This window comes from Lissotriton helveticus, chromosome 3_1 (genome assembly GCF_964261635.1).
Source record: "Lissotriton helveticus chromosome 3_1, aLisHel1.1, whole genome shotgun sequence".
NCBI lineage: Eukaryota > Metazoa > Chordata > Amphibia > Caudata > Salamandridae > Lissotriton > Lissotriton helveticus.
The window spans coordinates 662,860,449-662,882,649 of NC_136061.1; the positions used below are offsets into that span (position 1 = coordinate 662,860,449).

Below are 22,201 nucleotides of genomic sequence, written 5' to 3' on the forward strand. Positions count from 1 at the left end.
ACTGACTGTGATAAAACTATTCCAGTTGGTTACTAATTGAAAATATTTGTGTAATTTCTGTTGTAATTAGAGCAGACCTGTCTGACTTCCCCTACGGGTATATAGTTCTACCAAGATTGGGGAAATTACTTTTGCATTTCCTGTTTGAATGTTTGAATGTGAATGCTAGAGGGATGACTGTGATATGTGTGATCTTTGAAGTGGTGATTGAGATTGTATTTTATTGTGTCCTATTTCTTAACGTTGCGTCTGTAATTTCTCAATTTATAATGTACTAAGTTTCATGTTTGGCATTTTCAAAATTGATTAAAATAAATAGCTATTAAATAGCAACTCCCATTTTTGAATTTCTTTTCTTTTTTGGATGCCATTAGGTGTGTTAAATGATCTTATCAGTATTGGCACATTTCTTTGTTTGGTTGCGCAGTGAGCACAGCACAGTGCACTCTTCCGTCCAATACTCGCGCTCAGGGGGGCCCCGCCGCCGGCCCCGCAGTTGCGGGAATAATAAATGATGATGGCCTGGGGCTGGGGAAAAGCGCTGCGCAGTGAGCAGAGCACAGCAGCACAGTGCATTGATTCTTCCAAGTTCCGTCCAATAAATTATAATATCGAGATTCGAGTCATGTGTGTGTTTATTTATTTGCAGTGTGTTAACTGAGTTACAATAGCAGCCAGGCCTCGTTCTCCACACTCTGTTGTGTTGCACGTACCGTAGTCGTACAATCGGCATTTCTGTGGTGTCTGCGCAATTGACGCCTGCACGCACCCCCCACCATCTAGCTTGGTTGGTGGTGGTGGTGCGTGCCCTGTGGTGGTGACGTGACGCCGGCGTCGCCGGCCTTGAATCTTCTTCTTCCTCATGCAGGTGACAGTGGCAGTGGGTGCCAGGGCCGTCAATCTGGTAAAGCGCGAACGCGCTACCAATGATGGCCCTGGACATGATTTTTATGGCCAGCCCCTGCTCAGTGTGACGCACTCAGCATGCGCACACGCCATACGTGACCTGGCACTGGGCTGAAAGTCAGTCAGTCACACACTTACTAACTCGGATCAGGCGGCGGGCCGCGTGGGCAGGGCAGGGCTGCAGGCCAGGCAGGAGTCGGATGACGTCGTCGCGGGGCCCCATCCTCCTCCTCGGTGAGTCCGTGTGTTGACTGTCTACGTTAAGGTAAGAGACTGTCACCTGCTTGCTTCAGTTGTTCCTTAAGTTAAAATGTCGTCTAAAGATCGATCGATGCTGATCATGCTGCCTGTCTGAGAAGAACAATGTGTTAATCTCCGGCATACTAGGGCACTGTGACCACCTGGTCTTGATCTATGAGGATCTAAGCAGCTCACATATTTGCAGTATTAATGCAACGTTTTTAAACAGGCTTGCTGCTACAGTCCTGCGGCTTCAAGGCACTACTGCAAATGAGTTGTGTTGTATTCGCATGCATATAGCGTTTCACACAGAAGATGAGACATCGAAGTGCATTTACGTATTGGGAGCACATGCTATATATACCTTGCAGAAGTACTTGGTTCGAGGAGAGCAACATTGAAATGTGGCCTGTTTTGGAAGTGTTTTGGTTTGATGTTTTTTGTTAGAATCACTCACTTACCTAGGGTAGCAGCGCCCAAGCTCATAGTGGAGGTGAGATTAGTAAAGTAACACATGCGATTCACTTTCACTTACATCTGTATCTGGTTGAAATGGTGTGGGTTGTCAGCATGGCCTATGATCGAACCGTTGTGGTGTCACGCATGATGTGCAGGACTTGCTATTTGTCAAGTGAAAGGAGTTCACTTTGTCGACATGGGACCGACGACAGGCTGAGTTGACCACATTAGAATCTGAACTGTGCGCACTATCGAGTGTACAACCTAAATGTGGAGCTGAGCCACTAAACCTCAAAGACCTTATGCGAATTTGTTTAGTCTCAGAGGTCTGCGTTCTGTGTCTGCCACTGCCAGCTCTGAAGCTAAATGATTACAAATCTGTGGGGTAATAAATTAATGCTTGTCGTACTTAAATAGCTCCATGAGCACTGAATTAATATTGATGATCTATAACGATTAATGGAAAGAAAAGGCTTAATTTGTCAATTGTGTTTGTAATCATAACATCTAGACTGCATTGAGCAGCCACAGTCCTCTTTCTGTGTCCCTCAAACAGACTGCAACAATTGAAGGTTTGCCTTTTTTGTCGGCACTACAAAGAGGTAGTCATGTTGTTCAAAGAATGAAATCGTAGCTCAGTGCGATTGTGGTGCAGCAAAGAAAGGTCACATTTGGATATTTCCGTTATTACAGGCAGCATATTCCCGTATTTTTGACTAATTGCTGGCTGACTTTTTTTTATCTCTTGAAAATCGCCATTTAATGGTTTGACTTCCTATGACAATTATCATTATTCCTGTCCAATTTCCCCCGTGAAGGGGCTCTGACACAGATCAATGCGCCTCACTGTGCTTTTTCGTCTGGTGCACTGCAGTTAGATATTGACAGCTGGGCATCATAATTTGCGCCCCGAGTGGGGGCGGGATGCGAGTGGTGCTATAATGTCTGCTTGCAGAGTCACTTATTCTTGCATTTAAATGTCAAAGGTAAATGGACACTCTGTATAATATAAGGGCGATGTAGGGGTCCACGTTACAGATTGCTTCTTAATTGGTACAGAGATTCCTTTACTGAGTAGGAAGGAGGAGCAAAAGTGATTTTGACATTTTTGTTTTTTTACTTCTTCAATCCACCATTTAATAGGAGCTATAGGTTTCTGTCCTGTTGTACCGCTTGATCGTTTATTTCCAAGAGTTCGTTCTTCAGAATTCGACCACAGGGTTATCCTATGTGGCCATGCTGGTTGACTTCCCCTAGTAGCCAATCCTTGTTAACTTTCATAAGTGGAAAAAGGCAGAGAGGAGAGCAATTAGCGCCAGGGTCAGCTTTAGCGCTGGTGGCGCCTGGTGCGGCAATGTTTGTTGGCAGTCCGCACTGACCACCTCTGCCATGGATTCCCTCAAAACCACCATTTATAAGTGCCCCTCAAGTCTCCATAACTAATCTCTCTCAGATGAATTGAATTAACTTTATAGCGCCACTCATACCAGTGTAGGGTGTCAGAGCAATTTACATCACACACACTACACACAATCAATCATAGGTGTGTAAATCAGTGTGTAGAAAATGTTATGTAAGAAAGAGGACTACAAGGTGTAGGAGTCATATGTCCATACTAGTCGGCAGTATTGTTTAATAGTTCATTGTTCTATGGTATGATTTTAACTAATAAACTGCAAGTAACAAAGGTTTTCTCAGACAAAAGTAGTAACCCAATGGCCTATTTACATTATACAAAAACAACAGTTGATGGACAGAATGCAGAACAATGTCATACATTCACCCCAGTAGAGATCTGGGCCTAAATCCTTTGTTTTTTTGCTCACCATATCCTTCCAGTTTGAACCTAAATATATGCACATCAGTCTTGACCCTGTGCCCCATGGGAACAGTCCAGCCCAAACTGCCAAGCCAGGTCCTCCCTGGACTAGAAACAAGAATCCTAGGACAGGTTTCGGGCCCTCAGTCCTCATCAGCCAGGATAGCTTGATTCCAGTGGCATGTTACTGATATCCACATTAGTTTGCTTCACTGATGCCAAATATTAATATAACCTTGTGTGGAGTTCCTTTTGTGGTGTACCTAGGATGTTGTTGCTGTTGTGCGCTGGCGCAAATGCTTTACACATTGCCTCCGAGTTTAGCCTCACTGCTCGTGCCAAGCTACCAAGGGGGTGAGCAGGGGTTATCTTGGCGTGTGACTCCCTTGCCCTGACTAGAATGGTGGTTTCTGCCTGGCTTTGGCGTCAGCCTTAGCCTACCAGAAATAGCCAGTTCTAACATTGTTGGTCAGCGTGCGGATTTGGACTTGTGTTTGCGCAGTGCCACAGCGACAACTGGCTACATTACAAAACTCTGCATTTTTTTTAGATAGTCACATGTTTGGGATTATTGTTTATGATTTTGTTTTTCCTCAAGAGGGTCATTTTCAGATGGTGTATCTGCGCTTTATGTTTAGTGGCATATGAGAGAAAATGACAGGGCGGGATGCCAGTAGAGGGGGAGGTTCCCATAGATTAGGAATCCCTTGCTGGGTCCATTGGCCAATCCCTGTCCTGTCCCTGTGTGGTAGATGGAAGAGAGGGAGTGTGGAGGAGGAATGGCTTGCTCGGGAGGGTGGTTATCCCCTGAGTGTAGTGTGTGTGTCTGGATTCCCCAGTATGGTAGGATCCAGTGGTGGCAGCTAAAATGTTTCCAGTGCGTGAAGTCCCATTCCCAGTTCCCAGATTATGGTGCCTGGTGCTCAGTAAGAGGGTGACAGGTTGAGTTAGAGGCAGTGAGAAACTGTCTCACCAGTCTGGAGGGGGAGTGTGTGGATGAGTGGTGTGATGAACTGGAGGGGTTGGTGTGAGTTTTTTTAAAGAAGCTTGCACGGGAGGTGTACCTCTGGTGGTGTGCAGGAGGTCCTGCAGAGGCACTGGACAAGAAGGTGGACGTCTGGCGGTGTGCTAGGTGTCTTGCAGAGGCATTAGGGAGTGATTCTAAAAGTAGTGGCTTGTGTATCTGATGATCCTGTGTAGGTGAAGAGGTTCATGTGTAGCCCAGCTAGGTCCCATTAGGATGGTACGGGTGTAGGGGCTCACACCCTGTCTCAGTGGAGGCGGAGTGAGTGTGGGACAGTGTGTCCCACGTTGGCCCGAAACCCTGTCTCAGGGCCTGGAGGGTTCCCTAAGGGAGCGCCAGGTCAGGGACCTAGGCTGTACATACAGGTCATTGGAGGAGGATCTTCCTGTGTCTAGAGGACGGGGAGCGTCTGTAACCAGAACTCCGGCGGTCCTGGTGTTGGGTAGTACCGCTCCTAAGTGGAGGGTGCAGAACTCTGGAAGGGGGTGCAGAGGGACGGTGTACTTCTGACCCCGGTGCAACCTGAGGGTTTAGATCCTAGGTTGGGAGATTAGGAAGCTTCTAGGTCAAGAAGAAATCTCTGCCAAAGTAGATCAGCTGAAGAGATTGAGGGGTCTGCCCTTGCTGTGTGTTCTGGGGCCCACCTGCAGTTTGTTGTTTCCACTAAAGTAGAGGAAAGGGGGCTTTGCTGTGTGTTGTGTCCCCCCACCTGCTTGAAGAGGAACTGTGCTGTGTGCTTGTACTTCAGAAGTGAAATAGTTTCCAGGTGGTAGACCAGTGATGGAGTGAGGTCCTGATCTGGTAGGAGAATTGTGTTCTGGTGAGTGCTTCCCTGTGAGGGTGCGGAAACCCAGAAGTAGAGGTAGGGTGGGGCATTCTTGCCCGTGACCTCTGGTCAGCCTGAGGGTGTGGTCCCTAGGTTGAAGGTTCAGTGGTAGTTGTAGCTACACTGAGAGGGAGAGTGGAAAATGGCTATTGTGTGCCAGGGGTTACTGCCCCCCACTTTGTGGTTTGGACAGGACCTGTGATATTTGGATGGCCTAGGGCCTGGTCCTGGCTGTGGATGTCTAGTGTGTACCAGTGGGGTACCCTAGTTGGGTCAGAGAGTTCTGGTTTGGAGGTAACCAGGTGGGTTCAGAGTGGCGTAGAACCGGAAGGTGTTCCTGCCGTGCGGGCCCGTGTCCGTGTTTTGTCGCCCAAAGCAAGGAAGCCCATCAGTGGAGTGATTGGTCTACCCTGCATTTTGGCTGGAAGGGGGTTGTGTTGGACCTGGCCCTTTTGGCAGGTTCACCCCGAGACTTTTTGCTTTTTCCTAGCCTGTTCTGTGACCTGGTGTTGGTGATTTTAGGCCTCTGCGCACTTTTTTCACTGTGGTACAGTGTATGTGTGGTGAGTGACCTGCCCTCCCATAGGAATGAATGGGGAATATGTATGCCCATGGTAGTTCCTGATGTGTGGGGAGTGCAGGGTCGAGTTTGATATGTGCGAACTCGTGAGATTGAATGCTGCGTAATGGTGTATGCGGCATGGTTGTGTCTAGTCTAGAAGTGCCACTTTGAGAAGTTGGCATATTTGTGTAATTTGTGTCTGGCGTGTGATTGGCTGGTGAGCCTGGCCCAGAGTGCCTGGGCCTGCTTGTGGATTGACTGTCTGGTTTGAGGGTGACAGGGGCTGCAGAGCTCCAGGAGGTTGTCTGAGTCAGCCCGTGGATGAAAGGCAGCATCTGCTGCCAAGGAAGTGGGAGGAGATAGCACCTGGGTGTGAATGAGGCTGTGCCTGCTTGCCACAATGCTGGCTCCACCTCCCCGCTGGGCGACTGTCACCTCTGTCCCTGATACTGAAAGGGCTTCCCTATAACCAGTTCTAGCTGGTTCTCACACTGCCTGCACAAAGACTTCAAAGACTTTTCTCTGTATAAGAAGGGGCTGTGTCCCCTTCCAAAATGTTCTTGTTTTTGGACTTGAATCTGCCAGGGTGTGAAGTTGAAATGGGCATGATTATCATTAAACTAGGTCATAAAATCAGTCAGTTCAGAGAGTGTGCCCCTCCAGATCATCACAATATTGTCTATGTACTGCTTCCATAATCTGATATCTTTGTAAAATGGATTATTCTGATGTAAGATTATCTGACTTTCAACATGATACACATATAGAATGGGTAAGTTAGGAGCCAAACATGCTCCTATTAGGATGCTTTAACATTGTTGAAAGAAGGTGCCCTCAAATTGGAAAACTTTTTTTGTACAGGCAATTACTAAGAGTGCTTATGGGAAGGAAGTAGGGATGAAATGTGAGCTGTGTCTTTTATCTAATAGATTACAAATTATATTAAGTCCTTCTAATCGTGGGATGTTGTATTTTTTTTTTTTTAAACATATTTTTATTGCAGAGTTAGAAACCACAGGATACAAACAATCAACCAGTGCCCCCGCGACACCCCACTGTCCAATAATAAATCCAAACTGTACACAGCCATTCAGCCCGCATCCCGGAGGCCGGGCGGCATGTTGATCCAGGCAATAGGAGAAAATCACAGTGCAAGTCCCACAGGGACCATGGTCGAAAAGCCATCGTACGTATCTGCTTTTTACCCCCCCCCCCACAACAAAATCTCCGTCAGCCATCCCAAAACTAATGCAGTAACATCCCGCGCTTCGGGGCCCCCCCTAAGCGCCCCCGCCCCAACTCGCCTGGCCGCTCCCCCAGCCCTCCCCCACTGCCACAGCACGCAACCTCCCTAATAGAGCCTAGGCACCCAGGCTAGCCACCCCCTAATGGCTTCCGTCCCACCCCAAGTCCCACAAACCAGTCCCCCCCAAGGCCCCCCCCCCCTGGCAACTGCTAGGAGTACCCCTCGCCCTGTCGAGTTGGATGGATCTACCACAGCGCGGAAATTAGCTCTTCTGTGTGCGCCCCGTGGTGTCCACCGGCTCAGTTCTCTCCATCCCCGTCATCCACCATAGAGTCACGCAAGGCCTGCACCACCTGCTCCCATGCACGCGCCGCGTCCAGAACCCTCTCATTCCCCAACTTAACAGCCTGTTTCATCCGGAGCACACTCTCGCAAGCAGACCACCGCAGCAATTCATTCCTCCACCTACGCAGCGAGGGCCCCCCCCTGGACTTCCAGTGCCACGATATCTCCCTCTGCGCCAGTATCAGACCCAGGTCAATAAATTTGCTCGTCACCTTGGTGCGTTTGGTGTGCGGGAACCAGAGCAACAGGCACGCCGCCATATCAAAGTCCACCTCCCTGGCAGACACTTCATTCAGGAGTTCCCCTACCTCTGCCCAGTAGGTCCCCAATTGCGGGCACCCCCAAAACAAATGATCCATGTCCGCACCCAAAGACGAACACCGTGGGCATCGGGCATCCGGCACCCGGAAGTACCGCTGTAATTTCTCCGGGGTTAAATAGGCCCTATGAAGCACATAGAAATGCACTTGTTGAAAGCGCGCATTCCTCGTGCCCTTCCACGTACGCCGCAGGATGTGTCCCCACGCCGTATCCGGTACGGGGCGGCCCACACTCTCCTCCCATTTAGACTTGAGCCCCAGGAGCGGCTCCAGACCCTCATGCAGCATCCTATTATGGAGGCACGTCACAGCCTTAACCGTACCAGCTGCCATCACCACATATTGGCACGCCATAGTCGTCGTTGGTTCTACGAGCCCCCCTTTCCAGTGCTTCTGTACGGCAGCCACCACTGCCGCGTGTAGGAGGAACCCCCCGTCAGGCAGCCCAAACTGGTCCCGGAGCACCTCAAACGGTGCCAACGCCCCATCTACGTACAGGTCGCCCACCACCTGCAATCCCATCTCTTCCCAAGCCAGCAACGGGGACCAATCACCCCCGTGCGGCAAGGCCGTCAGCATGCCGATCGGAATCTCCGGTGCATAAGGCCGCGAAGCCCTCGCTCTCCGAAGGCTCCTCTGCCAACACAAACGGAGCGTCCTTTCCTCCACGGTGAGGGCCCGCAACTCAAGCCGCTGCTGCATGATAATATAGGACAACACATGGCGTTGCATCCCCCGATCCCGGTCCTCCTCCGGACCCCTGAACACCCTAGCCACGTTCTGTGTTAGAACCTGCAGCTGTGCCGCTAGGTAATACAGCTCAAAGTCAGGCACAGCCATACCCCCTTCCATCTTCGGGCGGAGGAGCGTGGTCAGGGCCACTCTACGGCGGCCATGCCCCCACAGAAAGCCAATAATCATCGACCTCAGGTCTCTGAAGACCCCTTGGGGAATCCATATGGGCAGCGTCCGGAAATAATAGAGAAAGCGGGGGAGTGCCACCATCTTCAGAAGGGCAATCCTGCCTAGAACCGTCAGCGGGAGGGTCGACCAGAAAGACAAGCTGCCCCGCAGTGCCCGGACACAACGACCAATGTTGCCCTCCAATAGGTCTGCGGTAGCGTGGTAAATGCGAACACCCAGATAGGTGAAACAAGATGGTTCCCACACCACGTCCAAGTCTCCGTCAGGAGCAGGTGAACCCGCTCGCAGCGGGAACACACAAGTCTTCGCCCAATTGACCTTAAGGCCCGACAGCCGGCCGAACTCCGACAGCAGCTCCATAGCACCGGCCAACGCCCGGGAGGTGTCAGCCAGGTACAGGAGCAAGTCATCCGCATAAAGCGATATATAATGCCACTGCTCGCCCCTGGCTATCCCCAAGTACACGACACCCGACCTCGCATGGACCGCTAAAGGTTCCATTGCCAGAGCAAACAACAGGGGAGACAGAGAGCACCCCTGCCGCGTGCCCCTGCCCACCGGGTACGCCGCAGACACCAGGCCGCCCAAACGTACTCTCGCTGTCGCCGATGCATACAAGACCCTTGTCCACCTGCGGAACCCCTCGCCCATACCAAACCTCTCCAAAACTCCGTCCAGGAACGGCCATTCCAAACTATCAAAGGCCTTCTCGATGTCTACAGATAGGACCGCTGGGGCACCCTCCCCGTCCAAGACGGCGTCCATTACCCCCACCAGTCGGCGAACATTCAGCGCCGTGCTCCTCGTGGGTATGAACCCGGCCTGGTCCCTATGTACCAGGCCCGTCATATACGGGGCCAGCCTGGTGGCCAGTATCCGGCTCAGAATCTTATAATCCACCGTCAGCATGGACAGTGGGCGGTAAGACCGCACGTCTGCTGCATCCCGGCCAGGCTTCAGGAGCGGCACAATCAAGGCCTCCCGCATGGATCCGGGCAGCGCCCCAGCCTCGAATGCTTCAGCATACACCGTCAGCAATCTGGGTGTCAAAATATCCGCATACAGCTGATAAAATTCAATCGGTAATCCGTCCACCCCGGGCGTTTTGTTGCGGGCCATATGCTTTATGGCCGCCCGTATTTCCGTGAGCGTTACCGGGCCGCCCAGTTCCTTCGAGTCCTCCTCAGCAAGGACCGGAAGCTGCCTCTCCCCCAAGTATTCCACAATGTCCTGGACCCCCACCTCCAGCTGACTCTGGTACAGTTCCTCATAGTACCCCCTAAAGCACTCCAATATCGCTGCCTGGTTGTACACCATCTCCCCCTGCGCAGTGCGAATGCCGAGGATCGGGGAGCCCCTAAGTTCCGGGTTGGCCAGTCTGGCCAAGAGGGTACCCACCTTGTCCCTTTCCGCATGCGCCCTGACGATATACTGCTTATAGTCATAGCATCGCAAACGTTCCGTCTCAGTGGCAACCACCTCCTTCGCTTCTAATAGCTGGGCTTGTAAATCCGGTCTAGCCGGCCTGCGGCGCTCCAGGTCCCTCAACCTATCTTCCGCTGTCACGAGGTCATTCAACACAGCCGTGCGAGCATTCGAGAACCTGCCCAGACACACTCCCCTCGCCACCACTTTCATTGCATCCCATTCAATGGACCTACTCGTGGCCGTGCCCGCATTCATTCCGAAATAGCTATCAATGCCTTGCCGAACCACGTCTTGGAAGACAGGATCCTCAAGTGTCTCCGGCCGAAGCCGCCACGTTGGTATAACTGAGCGCTCCCTCTGCCACTGAATGTGCACCAATAGGGGATTATGATCGGAGATAGTCCTAGCTAAGTACTCCGCATGGGAGACCAACGGAGCTAGGGATCCACCACAGAGCACCGAATCAATCCTGACATGCAGGTCATGAAGCGCAGAGTAAAAGGAGTAATCCCTGGTCTCCCTGTGCCGCTCCCTCCAGACATCCAGCAGCCCCCACCTATCCTGCCAGTCCTTCCTGTGCGCGGTCAGCCTGCGCACCGGGGAGTCCACCAGAGGGGGATGGGACCTATCCAGAGCCACATCAGTAATCGAGTTAAAGTCCCCCCCTAGCACTATCGGGCCCGCCAGGAAGGAGGCTAACGCCCCTGAGAGGCTATCAAGATATCGAGCTTGATCAGTGTTTGGCGCATACACACAGCAGAAAACCACATCCCGGCCATATAACCTCCCCTCCACCGCCACAAACCGGCCATCCGGATCCACTACTTGATTCAGCAATTGAAAGGGTATCCCCGCCCTCACCCAGATCAGCACCCCCCTGGCATACGCTGAGTAGGTGGTGCCAAACACCTGGCCCCGCCATCTTTTCTGCAAGGCAGTACATTCCTTCTTAGTGAGATGAGTCTCCTGAAGCATAGCAATCTGAACCCCCCTGCGTACAAGATATGCATGGACCTTATGACGTTTCACCATAGTTCGCAGCCCCCGGACATTCCACGTTAGGCATTTCAGATTAGGTAATGTCCCCATTCCAACTTCGTACAGTCCAAATCAAATAACGAATATTCATAACCCCCCCAGTGCAGTTGCCCCCCCCCAAACACACCCAAAACAGAAAAACTTCCCAAACCCCACTCCCCAGGACAGAGCACACGAACCCAATGTCCGCCCCCATCCAAACCTTGAAACAACTTCTCACACTCATAACCCTGTGGTCTCCACCACAGGCGGCCTTAAGGGCCCAAGGGGGGTGAGTCACCGCCGACCTCAGCGAGCGGAGCCCACGCCCCGCGCCTCCATCCCTCTTAAAGCACAGATCCCCCCCTCCCGGCGTCCCGGCCCCCTATCAACAGGATACCACCCCATCATGAAGTCCTGATCTAGCTCAATCCAACCCAATGTCAGCCGCAAAAGATACCATCCGAGGTCTGTGGGGTCACCTCCGGCCCCTTCGAACTGTCCGCTTCTGAAAGTTCCTCTCCCGACCTGCCGCCTTCTCCTCCCGAGTCAGTGTCCGCACGTTCACTGTTCTGTTGCGACCCTGTAATGGCCGCCGTCGCTGCGAGTGCATCCCTCTTTTCCGCCGCCATTTGGGCCTCCCGCCTCTCCCGTTGGCGCCTGTTGCGGGATCGGATGCGTTGCGATTGTCTCACCCGGGGCTGCTTGGGCTCATCTCGCCTGCTTTTATGCGATCTGTCCGTACCCGCCCTGTACAACTCCAGCCATTGCCAAACCTCGTCCGGAGTCTGAAAAAAGTGCGTAGACCCATCCAACATGATCCGCAACTTAGCCGGGTAGAGCAAGGAGTACTGAATGCTTTCCTCCCTGAGCTCCTTTTTCACTGCCAGGAACGACGCCCGGTTTTTCTGGACCATTTGGGTGTAGTCCGGGAAGATCGTAACCCTACTATTCTCCACGTCATAGGGGCCCGACATCCTGGCCCGCTGAATGAGAAGATCCCGGTCTTTGTAGTGGAGGAGTCTCACCACCATCGGGCGGGGGGGGCGACCAAGCCCCGGTGGGCGAGCAGGTACCCGGTGGGCCCTCTCTAGCGTAAAGAAAGGAGTGAGCCCCTCCGGCGCCACCACAGTGCGGAACCAGTTCTCCATATAGGCCACTGCATCCTCCCCCTCAATCCGTTCCGGAAGGCCGACGACCCGCACGTTGTTCCGCCTATTGCGGCCTTCTGCATCCTCCGCCCTCCGTTCCAACGCGTCCAACCGGGCCAACATATCAGTGATCTTATGTTCCGCGGCCACCACCGACGGTTTCAGGTCCAGCAATAGTTGGTCATGGTCCTTAACTTTGTCCGCTAGCTTCGCGTGATCTGCGCGCAGCAGCCCCAGGCCCACGGCCACCTGGGCGATGTCTTGGTGCAACACGTCCTTAGTCGAGGCAATCGCATCAAGTATGGCATCTAGTCGCTGGTTCAGCCGTTGGTCTCGATCGAGATCCGAGGAGGGACTCTCGCCCAGCTGGGTGGAAGTTGCCGAGTCCCCCTCAGTGCATCCCGCGGCCATCGACCCACTCGTCGCCGCCATTCCAGGGTGCTGCGTCACAAGTCCAGGAGCTCGGTTACCGTCAGCGCCCGTGGGCAGCACCGGTCGCCGGCAGTGCAATGTCTCCACCGACACTCACAGGCACAAGAGCCACGGCCTGCGACGCCCACTCCACTCGGCCGCCCCCACGGGAGCCTGAGGGGAAGAGGAGAAGTCCCAAGACGGTATCCAGCTAGGGTCCCCAAGCTCCGGACGAGCCAAGGCAGCGCACCACGGCCTCAGATCACAGTCCCGCCGACCCTAGCGCCCCAGTCAGCGGATTGCAGGATCTCTCGCCAGGATCCCTCGCCAGTCGGCGACAACTCGGCTCAGGGCTGAAGTTCGGGGCCTTCCGACCTCCCCGCCGCCATTTTCTTCGCACCCTCGGCAACACCTCAGCCGCTGCTTCGGCACGGTCTCCTCGGGGGCGGCAGTCCCCCAGCAGTTCATCAAGTGCACCCAGCTGTCCCCTCACACTTCAGAGGGCAGGAGAGTCGTCTCCGGGCCGCCAAGGGTTCCGAAAACAGGAGAATTAGCGGGATCCAGCGCGGAGCTACGAGCTCACGCCGCCATCCCGATCGGCGTCCAAGCCACGCCCCTCATCGTGGGATGTTGTATAGAATGATAATGAACAGATCCTGTGAGGGGTCATAGTCCAAGTCTTCGATCCATGCTGTCCCGTATGTATGTTTTGGTCAGCGGCACATAATTATTGAGAACCAGATCTAGGTACTTGCTAGTGGGTTCAAGAACTGAACAACAACCCAAGACTACAGGTCTACTTGGTAGGTTGGAAACGCAATTGTGGATTTTAGGTAGCATATGTATTACAGGTGTTCTTGGGGATGAATTGTTGAAGAATAGAAATTCATTATGGCTAGGAAATCCACTAGTTTCTGCATTTTTAGTTATTTCAAAAATAGTTTTTGGAATTGGTTGGTGGAATCTCCTCTCGGGGGTAAATAATGTTCCAAATTGATTAACTGTAAGTGTCATAACTGTTCTGTGTGTGACCAGACTTCAGACAACAAAATATTCACATATGACGAAGGGACACATATCTTAAAGGATTTCACAAACTCTAATGTATTCACCCTTCTGTATGCAATAAAATGCCCGTGCAATTGCACTTACATAGGGCAAACCATACAGAAAATCAAGGACAGGATACTCCAGCACAAAAGTCAGATCAGACGCCGTGTGATAAAATAACCTTTAGTGGTACACTTCACAGAAATGTCACATACAGAATATCATTCACATGGCAAGTGATTGACCATGACAAATTACCCACAGCGGAGGTAACACACAAAACATGCTTAATAGATGTGAGTCAAAATGGATCATGCAGTGTTCAGCCACCTCCCTAGGCTTAAATGCTGTCAATGGATGGCATTCACTCGTTTAAATATATGATAAGTTTGACCTCATCTATCCTATGTACTACTTTGACTATATTCTGAAAAATGTGTATTTCTGTATCATCCCTGTTTTTGAATAATATTACAAGGCTTGTTTAGAAACATTTTGCAACTATGTTTAATGTATTGTCGTACTCCCCGCCTGTGGGTTTTGGAATTTCTAATTCTGGAGGTAATTTACTTTGGAATTTATCTACATTGACACTTATGGTTAATTTTTTACAAGATGGCCGCCTCCTTCTCCTAGTTATCCCTCTCCGGCTTCTCTTCCTAGGACAGAATTGAAGAAGGGTTCACCGGCCTGCGCTCATCTCAATAAGAGAGCAACGCTGCCAGCGGAGACTCCTGCTCCCTATTCCTACTTTGGTCAGGTATTAATTCACTCTTCCATACTGGTTATTTCATAGCACAGCTTTGACATTCCATTTTGCACCTGTGAGGTTTCCAGGACGCGCTAGTATTCCTTGCACTCTGGGAGTCTGACTTATTGTATAACTTAGTAAGTTGCTTATATTCCACTCATTTTGCGTCTAAACATGAGCGAATATGGACATACTCTTAAACTAAAATTGAGTACGGTATTTTTCAGCCACAAAGTTTCATTACCACAGTCTACCATTGCTGAATGGCATTTTCTCTTTAACCAAGTACAATGTGGCATTCCCTGTAAGTCCGCTTCTATTTTATTGTAGTTCACATTGGCTGCAGGTGAACCTTGATATTGGTAACCATTTTGAACTCTGATATGCCATTTCTTTTCAGATGAACGATTAACTCAAGAGATTGGGGTAAGTCACATGTTTTGTGCACTTTACTTTCAAGGTATAGTACCTTTCACAGTTTCATTAAAACTTCCCTTTATTTGTTGCAGGCCCCCATCTTGCCATCAGATGATATTGCTAATTCTTTATCTTATATGGACCTGGTCTAAGTCTGTCCTTTCTCTAATTTTCTATACTCTCATTAGTACTGTATTCAATTCCTAGGACCTACTGTTGTTCTGCAAATGTACTACTGCCATGATGGTGACCCCTCCAGTTACTTTTGGGGCGAATCACCGTTGACTTTCCGGGGCATAAAGACATTCCATCAAGGAGTTAGCCCACCAGGAACTTCTCAGAAATATAAAAAAAGGATTGTCTGCCTGTTTTAGAAATTTAATCATTTACTGTTATAGCCCTGTCATCGGACCAATATACTGTCTACTGCCCTTTTATAGATCACCTTTTAAGTCCTGTTTATGGGGCACTTGTTTCCACTGTGTGAACACTTTTTCACAGAGCACCACAGTTGTCTTTTGATTGATCATTGTTGTACAGTATATGAATTTGTACTTATTGACACCTATTTAGAAAGGCGGTATGTACTGGATACAGGGTCTGTGGTGACATTAATTTGTTTATGATTGGATTGATTGACCATCTTTGACATTTCTAATTATTTGAATGTGTTAAATGATACCTAGAGGGAACTTGCTATCAGTTGATTTATGCCTATGGGGTCTAAAGTAGAAGAATGTTATGCTATGGGCTTTTTCTGATCTCCATGGTCCGTGACTCAAGGGTAAGTCAACTACATTCATAACCATACGGAGAAAATAACTTACATCATTAGATAGCCCTAACGTCATTACAGAGGCAAGAGCTTGCTTTAAGTACACAAAGGCATGTTCGGCTTCTCTATGCCATAGCAAAGGTTCAGGGGTGTCCTTTTTAATATAAGCTGCAGGGGATTTGCCATAGCAGAACACCCAAGGATCTATTGTCTAGAGTACCCAGCCACACCCAAGAAAGTTTGTACCTGGGAGACAGTAACTGGATGGGTTAACTTGTGGATGGCTTCAATCCATTCTGTCATAGGTGGTGCTTTCCAGCAGAGATCTCATGACCAGGAAATGTACATGGGAAAGGCAAAATTGTAGTTTCTCCTTTGAATCTTTGTGCCCTTTAGCCAATTCAGTGAGGATGTAGACAGTGCCAGCTTCGAGGTGGTCTAGAGTAAGAACCAAACAAATGACCATCTACACACTGAACTAAAGTAGAGGCCCCATGGAATACCATGGCGTTCAATTTTTTCTTATGGCTTGGGAAAAGATCAACAGAGACTCTGTGAAGCCTTGAGGGAGCCTCTACCACACAGTTGAGTTCTGCTGCAAAAGAATGCAAAGAGAACTGCCTCTTATCGTGAATGGATATAGAAAATAAATCACTATACAGTTCTACCACCGTAAACCATTGGTCATTTGTGGGGATACAGGAAAGGATGGTATCGGGATTGGGAACCACAGGAAACCAGGGATTCACACATTATTAATTGTATGCAGGTCCTGCACGAATCTGTACATATTTATCTTTCCTGCCATCTTGATAAAAGTGTGGGTGTATTACATTTCCTAAAAGTTGGCATCAGAATACATTGTGTAGTATAGTTTGCGATTACTGGTCGATTCCCTGCCTCGGCTTCTGTCTTTAGAGGTTATTATAGAAAATAATGCAGCAGTTTAATCGGTTTGATATTTATTTTTACGGGGTCTGTAGACTTCATCATCTGCATTGGTTGAGTGAGGGGAGGTGTCTACCCTCTCTCTTTGAATCCTGGTTCCTAGCTAGTCAATCTGCGGTTCTCATTAAACTATTCAGGTATCGGCGGGGCTGTGTTTTGAGGGATCTCTACACCCTCCTGAGACTAAACACACTCTTAGTCTAGATTACTCTAAGGTAGTGGAGTCTGCAAGTCATGTGGCTACTCGAGTGCCTCTGTCTAGCGCTCTGTCAGTTGCTTGCTTTGCTCACTTCCATGTTACCTCCTTGTGTTCCATCCACTCTTGTTGTCCTGCCTGCAGGTGCATCTGAGAGTGCACCCATGCCCCACCGGCCTGATTGGGGAAAACGTCCATCAAATCCTCCTCCCTTCGATCCTTGCTTGCCTTCTCTTTATTGGGTAGTTCAGTGATCTGAGGACATAAATATGGAGGAGGCAGCAGGCCCAAACTCTGTCCCTAAGGTGGCTTACTTGGTATTCCAGTTTGTGCTGGGGCTGTTTCATACCACGAACTTAGGGTTCATGTTTGTGTTTCTTGGCTTCCTCGTGCCAGTTTAAAAATGCGGGCCATTGCTAAACCCCAATTTTATTTTTAGAATCTTTCAGCTTCTTTAGTAAGTTACTCAATCGGTTTAAATCGATGGTACCATGTGTAGGAAAGGATGTGCTCTGAAATTTGTTTTTGAGTCCATCGCAATCTTTCTCACATTTACATATGACTTTATCATACTGGTGGTACATAGCATGGGCAGGAGACCCTTTTGTGGGGTTTCGCTGTGCTTAGATTTTCCTGTCCCCAATACTGACCTTTGTTCATACAAAGAAAACAAGGGGTCTTCTGGGCATGTGCCCACAGCTCCCCCCATGGAGGGCGGTGAGAAAGAAACAGAAAGTATGGTAAAGTGTACCTCAGTTGTATGGCTAACTGATCTCGTAGAGGGAGGAAAAGTATTGTACGCTCCCACCTAAAAATCCTCTTGTGTTTGGCCATTCTTTTCTTGTGTCATCGGTGGGGTGAAGTATGGGGTGAGGGCAGCTGAATCCGGTGGCCTCTTATACACATTCATCCTTCAAAGGTCTGTGCTTCGGGTCCTTCCACTCCTCTCTATATACCCGTTTCTGCACTATTTTCTAGAACCCACTCACTCAATTCTGTGGATACACACAAAAAACACATCTTTACAATGGGAATCTTCCCATTCCTCCCTATCCAGCTAGTATATTATTCTGTTGTCCCCTACCCAAGCGACATTTTATATACACTTTAAAACATCACGAAAATCATGAAACAATACATGTAAAGCAAGGCGAAGCAAAGAATAATAAACATGGTAAACTTTACATCAATTTAGTTCAACATATTGCAGTGCTTAATTTGTAAAATATTAAGTGCAGGTGCTCAGTTTTTTAAAGAGGCCACACTCACACACCCCTGGCTCCACCCACTCATACCACTGACTCCACCCACTTCCTCTATTGGCTCCACCCACCCACACCCAGAACGAGTATTGCTGAACGTACCATAACAAGGGTTAGACCACAATGTAATAATAATAATAATAATAATACAGAAGCTTATAGAGCGCGAACAGCTACCTCAGGGGAGGTGTCCCGGCGCTAGCGAGTCCTACAACAAGAGTGAAAAGTCAGGAGAAAGAATCGAGTTATTGCATAAAAAGCCAAGTTTTTAGGAGTTTCCTAAAGCTGGCTTCTGACATGGCGGATTGGATGGCAGTTGGCAGGGAATTCCAAAGTTTCGCCGTGCCGGCCGAAAAGGACCTGCCTCCAAGTCTAGCTTTCCTCACGCGAGGAACAGTAAGCTTGAGCAAGGAGTTTGAGCGTAGCTCTCGTTTTTGGTGGTAGCGCGGGAGTCGGAGTTTTAAATAATTGGGACACGTGCCTTTTAGCGCTCTGAAAGCCAGGGTCAGCACTTTGAACTTAATTCTGCTTGCCACAGGCAGCCAATGCAGCTCGTGCAGATGCGGAGAGATGTGATGCCTGAAAGGGACACGTTTTATCAGTCTCGCAGCCGCATTCTGCACGATCTGTAAGCGTTGCACCGCATATTTGGGTAGACCAAGATAGAGGCCATTAGAATAATCGAGTCGAGATGTGATTGTTGCGTGAACAACCGTTTTTCGACATTCGACTGGTAGCAGGGGCAGAAGTTTCCGCAGATTTCTGAGTTTATGCAGGCAGCCAGCGGTGAGCTGTTGAATATGCGGCAGGAAAGATAGGTTCTCATCCCATTTTAGTCCGAGATTTTTTGCATGGGTTCCGGGAGATGGGGCAGGGCCCATTTCAGTTGGCCACCACAGATCCGGGGGGGGGATGTTTAAGATTACCGAAGAATAGCACCTCCGTTTTGCTCGCATTCATTTTGAGCTTGTTAGTGTTCATCCATTTGGCTACGTCTTGAAGACAGCCCCTGATTTTACTGAAGGCTGCCTCAGACGTGTCTGAATATGGGAAGACTAATTGAGTGTCGTCCGCATAGGATATTGCCTTGACCCCCCATTTGGCAATCAGGGTGAAAAGCGGGGCCAAATAGACATTGAACAGCAGGGGGCTGAGTGCCGACCCCTGTGGGACGCCACACCAAAGGTTTTTTGGTCCAGAAGAGAAGGGACCCAGGGCCACTTTCTGGGAGCGATTGGTGAGGTAGGAGAATATCCAGTTCAGTGCTTTGTCTCCAAGGCCAATGTTCTTAAGTCGGGTCAACAGTCTGCTGTGATCTACAGTATCGAAAGCAGCTGATAGATCCAGGAGCACCAGCATAGCTGATGCCCCTGAATCTAAGGACCACCTGATAGACTCGGCAACCTCGATGAGGGCCGTCTCAGTGCTGAAACCGGCCCTAAAGCCCGATTGAGTTTCATGTAGGGCACCGCTTTCTTCAATAAAATTATTTAACTGTCGTTGGATCAGTTTTTCAAGCATTTTGCCGGGGGCTGCAAGGAGAGAAATGGGTCGGAGATTGCTCAGGTCACCCGGTGCACCATGAGGTTTTTTTTTCAGCGGAAGAAGCGTGGCTTGTTTCCAGCAGTCCGGAAACGTGCCCGTTGCAATGGACATGTTCCATATGTGTAAGAGGGGAACTGCGATTGCTTCCGACATTAATTTCCATAGTTTAGGTGGGCAAGGATCATCAGGAGCTCCAGAATTACATTTTTGTATTTCTTTTACTGCCTCAGAGAGGGTAATGGGCTGAAATTGGTTTAAGGGGGTAGTGGGAAACTCAGAAACTCCCAACTCATCCAATAATGTCGGCTGGGGATCTGTAAAAGTGTCATACACTTTTAGAATTTTAGTGTCAAAAAAGTCTGATATGGATTCACAGAGTCTGACCGATGGGATAATATCCGTCTCGATGGCTCTGGGCTTAAAGAAAGATTGAACAATCTTGAAAACTTCTTTGCTCGATTGTTCCGCCTGCAGAATAGAGGCCTCAAAGAAGGTTTTTTTGGCTTTTTTGGCTTTTTTGATGGATAGATGTAGAGCATGAAGAGCTTTTTTATAGCGTACAGGTCGAAAGGTCAGGAAATGAGCCATGTGCATCCCCATAAGGATGCACTACAGGACAGTCTATACCCTGTACTGTGCACCTGTGGCTCAGTCACTAGCCACGTGTCATCGAAGCACAGATGGGCCATGCTGTGGCTCAGTAAGATCCTGAGGAGGTGCCTGTCACCCACAAGGTTGCAAGTCTGAAAACACCACACATCCACCCAGAGAGGTGGAAGACTGAGCACCACACACCCATGACATCTCACCTCCACATCCCTATCCCACAGGAAGCCCATCAAGGCCCCATTAGCTCCTGTACACACAGGCTGTCAGGATCTGACTTGCAGAACCCCTGCAGGTGCTCGGCAATGGGTAGAGAGCCACACGAAGGACAGAGCTCCTGTCTGGAGTCCTGTGCTGCAGTGACCGGACCCGGGTAAACTCTGAAATTAAAGCCCTGCTGTTCCTTTCTGGTGATGCTTATTCTGAAATGTCACTTATTCACACCTGACTACCCCACCCCTTCTCCTAAGCTGCAACCGGACATGACCCTCGAAAACAAGCATCAATCAATGCAATGCACCTGCAGGAACGCAGGCTCGAAGTCACAATATCCGATCATAACATAATGTCTCGCAACCGCTGCACCCTAAATACAGCAGCTGCCTTGGCCCTACCACAGAGAACAAGACGTGATTCATTGTGATATCATATATTATATTTATACAATCTATGATTTTTAGGTGAGCCGCACCAATACTTCATAGACAAAAGTTGCAGTTGAGCTTTTTTTGCAATTACTGTTCATGTTTAATTTCCTGCTTAATAAGGTCCTCTAAGTTGTTTATCGCCACGCAATGTCCGGTTTTGTTTAGCATTACTCCATATGGACATAAACAAAACAATCCAGTCTCCTCTAACCATTCCAAGCTTCAAATCGGGTAAACTGTGAGAAAAAATGGTGATGAATGTTCAAGGCAACAGCAAACCAATCCTCCCCCTTCCAGCCTCCTGAGAAATTCCCAAGTCAAGCAGCTACAAATTACTTCTTTAACAGAAACAGTGCTAATTCTTCCCTTTGCCGAACGATAAAGTGGCCAGGCAGTCACAAGATGTGGGTGCGCTAGTGTAAATTGCGTGAAAGGGGCACAAAGTGTGTGCGAAAATGGGTGTGCGAGAGTGATAGTGGTATTTTTTTATTGGGCCAGAACACAAATAATATAGCGCGCATTGTTTACATTCTGCTGTTTTTAATTAGTTTCAAGCACAAAAGAACAATTTTTCAATGTGAAACTACCCCTTGTTGTTGGAAATAGGCAATCTCATTTTAACTCCATCAGTCGCCATGGAGCCTGTAGGTTCTCCCGGGACTTGCTCTCTTGGGTGTCGAGGTACCGACGGAGAGTGCAGGGCCTCCTTCCAGAGCAGTCTGCCAGGTAGAGGTGAGGCAGGACTATCCTACATGTGAGGATACCTGGGTATGACCTGACTGATAAAGACAAGCAGGAATACCGGTTTTGTATAATCTATTTTATTTTCACTTCAAATATAATTTTCACTTAATAGTGCAGCAGCATTATCACAGAGTTTATCTGGTCCTGAAGAAAGCCGTCGATACACGGGTAGTGATCAAGAGGCTGAAACATGTCGACCACCTAGTGACAGTGGTTTTAAATCTATACCACTGTGCTGTTCTCTTTTTAACCCTGTCAGGTATAACACACCATTAAAGCATGTTTTTGTGATTTTACCTAGATAGTTTTAACGTCACCACTTGCATTTCACACAGCGCTGCACACGTCACTATACCCCAGCAAACTTTTGGGCTTACCATCCTATTCCTTACTACTGAAAACATCTCTGAGCTCCTTCCTTAAATTTTCGCTTGAAGTAGTAGCTCCCAATGTTGACTAGGCTTTCAGCATTTGGTAAGGAGGACCCAAATGATGAAACATGTCACCTTCGGGTGAGTGAGGGTTCTTATCCTTAAGGGATGTCTCCCCCTTCTCTAATTTAACTAATATTGATGATTCACT

The 22,201-nt window shown here is 49.2% G+C and overlaps 1 protein-coding gene across 4 annotated transcripts in view; it reads left to right on the forward strand.

Annotated features, from left to right (window-relative positions):
• Positions 1–982: 982 nt before the first annotated feature.
• HPCA (hippocalcin) overlaps positions 983–22,201 on the forward strand; it is a 301,157-nt gene continuing 279,938 nt past the window's right edge. For 2 of the 4 annotated variants that reach the window (XM_078680745.1, XM_078680747.1), the window contains exons 1-3: positions 984–1,171; positions 14,392–14,488; positions 14,880–14,905. The gene's annotated coding sequence lies outside the window, so the exon portion shown is untranslated. Of the gene's footprint in view, positions 1,172–14,391; positions 14,489–14,879; positions 14,906–22,201 lie in introns of all 4 variants that reach the window. The other 2 variants (XM_078680749.1, XM_078680746.1) reach the window with 2 other exon arrangements.